Source organism: Benincasa hispida, chromosome 10 (genome assembly GCF_027475165.1).
Source record: "Benincasa hispida cultivar pf3 chromosome 10, pf3_genome.v1.1, whole genome shotgun sequence".
In the NCBI taxonomy this organism is placed as follows: domain Eukaryota; kingdom Viridiplantae; phylum Streptophyta; class Magnoliopsida; order Cucurbitales; family Cucurbitaceae; genus Benincasa; species Benincasa hispida.
Window position 1 is genome coordinate 22,890,791 of NC_143487.1, and position 4,667 is coordinate 22,895,457.

The 4,667-nt window shown below is 39.3% G+C and overlaps 1 non-coding gene across 1 annotated transcript; it reads right to left on the reverse strand.

The window, feature by feature from the left end:
• Positions 1–3,478: 3,478 nt before the first annotated feature.
• Positions 3,479–3,585, reverse strand: LOC120089559 (small nucleolar RNA R71). The gene has a single exon (XR_005485235.1). It is a non-coding gene; the product is annotated as a small nucleolar RNA R71 (small nucleolar RNA).
• Positions 3,586–4,667: the final 1,082 nt, after the last annotated feature.

Below are 4,667 nucleotides of genomic sequence, written 5' to 3' on the forward strand. Positions count from 1 at the left end.
ATTTATGCAATCATAGGCAGCAAATGTTCATCGCATAGGTACGAAGGCATATCTTCATGACTTTTCAAGCGTGAGGGTTACCTATCTAAAGCCAAGTAGAAGGTAAACTATCTAAGTATAAGTGATGGATGAACTTAGTCATGATGCAATGACATTACTAATATGCGGTCAAGTTAAGTTTATATGTTAAGCTCAAAAGGGAGCTAAAGTTACTAACCAAGGGACCTCTTCTTATTACAGGGAAGAGCACATAAGAGAGGCTTATAGACCCTTGGATAAGTAGCTTAAGACAGTGAGTGACAAGTTTCACAATGATTTCTAATGAGTAGTTTTATGAATGGTTTTTCAGCGCATAGTCAGTTTAACATGTTGTTTTAATACTATGATTTCTTCAACACATGTTTTATTTATATGTTGATCGCATGATCCATGATTTCAAAGCATGAGGTTTTAAATGTAAAACTTGGGATTTCCATAGAGTTATATTTTTTGTTGGGGTTGATGCCCTAAATCTCGTAGGGTCCTGTAGTTTGTAATTGTATTGTACAAATATTTTATTTATTTAATAAAATACGAGATGTTTTATTTGATATTTAGTAGCATTAAACCCACAGACCAATAAACTAACATCCAAGGTTATTATCTATAGCTTAAACATGTATGTAAAGATATACGGGTGGATCATGTTTAATTGATAACCTAAATGGTCTGTAGTAGATCGATAAGGTTGGATACCTTATCCTGGTGACACTACGAATACAGCCCAATTTGTAGATGTTACAATTGTTGTAAAGTGCTAAAAATTATCTGATCCAAATCATTCATGTGGAGACATGTGAGCATGAGTATTCTATACAAAGGAGTTTGTATAAGATCGGATCACGAAATGACTAGTCTCATTATATAACACCGTTCATATTTGAGACTTACATTTCACAAGATGACCATTGGTGACATGACTTGAATTCTTAGTGAGTTGTGAACTTCTTCTCATGAAGGCGGTCCTTTGATTTGTATGGGTGAGATAGGCCAAATCGTCGACTCAATAAGCCTATCATTTTGTGGATTCGTCTTATTTAGGAGCTGGGAACACAGTTACACAAGATAGTATTCACATCTTCCCCAATATCAGGGAAAGTAGATAAATTTCTCCCTTAAGGGTTGATTTCATGGCTTAAACAATGTGGAATTACACCCTCTCATAGGCTAATAACTGATAGGAATACAAGTTATTACAGCTCAAATAAGTAAAACAATGAAAAAGTGCGGTGGTAAAATAGGCAATATCATGTCCGAAAGCGCTAAACTAAAAGGAATTGCAATCATGAGCCCTCATCACATCAAAGTAGTTAATTTACCTATTTTGTGAAGGTACAATGCGATGGCGCATATGAAATTGCGATCCAAAGGCACAATGTGTCAATGCGCTTGAAGTTGCAATCACAAGTCATACGATCGTGAGAAGTCTCTTAAAAAGGTGATCGCATAAAGACCTCGCATCAAGGTGACAGCATAATAAATCATGATGGGACGGAAAGCTAATAACGGTCGATTCCAAATTTAGTTGACAAGCCGTTAAAAGCCACATTGTAGCAAGTACATTCAACTTTCGGTGACTATTAAATGGCGCAACAGAATAGAGGAATTAATGTCGTCCATCTTTGAAATCATTAGCAAGAAAAACTACTTCACCTTGAAATCTATAAATACTGAACGCCACCAGAGAGAAAGGAGCCGATCCACACACGCACATACATATACATATACATAGAGGACGGAGAGAGCAAGGAGACAAGGAAAAAGCCAAGAGAAATCGCTTCTAGATAGATCAAGAGACTGCTAGAAAGAAACACAAAGGAGAGAGGGCCAACACATGCGAGAGCAAAAATACACAACTAGAATAGAGTTGAAGAGATAAAGAGCAGTGTAAAAGGATACGGGAAGCAAGACATGGTTTACCGGGCTTCTTATCTATCAAATCCATTTTTTATTTTGTATTCAGTACTTTATTTGCAGAAAATGGAAACTTCATTTCAATCCTTGTTCAATCTCTCCATATCACGTGTGAGTAGCTAACTTTCTGAATGGATTGAGAAGTACTTAGCTAGCATGACTTAAGATTTACATTTTTTGCGATCATCTTGTCTTATGTATGCATCATTCACCCTTTGGACATACTTGAGAAAGTAGTCTAACGATAGAATCTAGGCTTGAGAGAGTCAGATTAGAATCGCATAAGCAAGAAGTAGAAATTTAGACATAAGTTATATTTCTATTTACACATCGCATGCACCCTAGAAATAGGAATGACGGTATGCGGTCACCTTGTTTTATGTGTGCATCATTCATCATCGCATATGCAAGAGTAGAGACTTAGAAATAAGTCCTATCAACATTTTCGCATATGCTTCGCATGTGTCCTAGAAATAGGAATTGTGGCATTCTGCATTGAGAAATGTAGTACTGATATTAGTGTGTAGCATGATCTCATAACTTGTACACAATCTTAGGAAGTGTTAGCTAAACCCCTTCTCAACCCCTTCATCACATACTTATCGTAACTCTACGCTTTCATCACTCCACGTTCAACTCCATCACATAGGAAATTTTATATCAAAACACTATTCACTTCTTTTTCACCACCGCAATCGAATCAAAGAGTCTGTCGCATATCTACTTAGTAGTCCCTGTGTTCGACCCTGGACTTACCAGGAAACCTAAGAAGGCTTATACTTATGCCTTGTTAGGAAAACTTGCATGATCATCGCAAACTCACATCATCATATCATAATTTTACGTGTCAAGTTTTTGGCGCCGTTGCCGAGGACTACGGTATAGATTGCACTAACATCAAACCTCTTTGATCTTTGTAGCTTTCGACCTTTGTGCATTGCCATTCCTTCGGTAAAGGAAGAAGCAAGCGTCGCATAAGCAAAGGACACACTTCTGAGTCCAATTACAACCCAGAGATTGAAAGAACATTTCGCAAAAGACAGAAAAACAAACGTCGATAACCAGGAAGAACTCACAGAATGGTTGAACAACCGGAAGAAAGGCCACAAATGTAAACAATATAATGGCAAATCCTATCCTACTGGCAAATGATCGTAATAGAACCATCAGGGACTATGCGTCACCAAACTTTTATGATTTCTCCCCAGGAATTATGAGACCAGCATTTGAAGGATCAAGGTTCAAGATGAAGCCGGTAATGTTACAAATGATACAGACAGCAAGACAGTTTGGAGGACGGCGTGGTGAAGATCCGCACACCCACCTACGAAGCTTCATTGAAATTTGTAACACTTTTGTGTTCCCTAATATCTCCACTGAAGAAGTTCGGCTCACGCTATTTCCATTTTCACTATACAATAAAGCAAGAAAATGGGCATACTCCCTCGAACCAGGAGAGATAACTTCATGGAAGCAGGTTATGGAGAAGTTTATGAAGAAGTATTTTCCTCCTACAGAGAATTCCAGAAGGAGGAAGTTAATCACCAATTTTGAACAAGAAGAAGACGAATCGCTCAGTGACGCATGGGCAAGGTTCAAGATATTAGTGTGCGACTACCCACATAATGGATTGCCGGATTGCCTCCAAATGGAGATTTTATATCATGGACTAAATCCTACATCGTAGACAACTACCAATGTGGCAGCAACAGGCGGTCTGCTGGAGGAGACTTATGATGAGGCAAAGAACATTCTTGATCGCAAATCGAAAAACCCAGAAGATTGGCAAGAAAGCGATCAACGAGTAAAACCCAAAGAAGGTAATGCAAATAATGGTGCCATCGCATCTTTGCAAAATCAGATGAATGCGATGATAAATTTTTTATAGGGCATCGTAATAAACAATCTCGGAGTGCAAAGAGGGCAAGTCAACGCGATAGAATAGACAAGCACCAGCTGTGCTACATGTAGAGAATCGTATTCAGTTGAAGAGTGTCCACGAAATCTGCAGTCAATCTACTTTGTCAAGAACAACCCTTTATCAAGCACGTACAACCCCGGGTGGCGAAACCACCCTAATTTTTCTTGGAAAAATAACCAACAACAAGGCTATCAATCTATGGCACAAAAAGAAGGACCACCAGGATTTTTCCAAAGAACTAACGGTCAACAACAACAACAAGCCACCGGCTCTCAAGCACCGCCATCGTCCTCTCTAGAGAACCTGTTAAAACAGTACATCGAAAAGAATTAGACGGTCCTCCAGAACCAGGCAACTTCCATCCGCAACTTGGAAATCCAAATAGGACAGATTGCGGGAGAGCTGAAGAATAGACTGCAGGGGACACTACGAACTCAACTAAGCTCCCACGCAACCCGGGGAACACAAGGAAAGAACACTGTCAAGCAATCACCCTGAGAAGTGGAAAGGCGACGGCAGAAGTTAGGAAGGAGTCTAGCAGGACCGATTCAAATGCGATGGAGTCAAAGAAACCATTGACGCAAACTGAGTCAGAAAAGCCCAAGATTATGGAACCTGAAGTTGCGACCATCTCTAAGCCTCTAGACCATGGAACAGTGAAAGTACAGCTACCCCATTCCCTCAAAGACTGAAAAAGAAGCAAAACGATGAAGGTCAGTATCATCGCTTCCTGGAAATATTAAAACAACTACACATCAATATTCCATTTACAGAAGCGTTATAGCAGATGCCG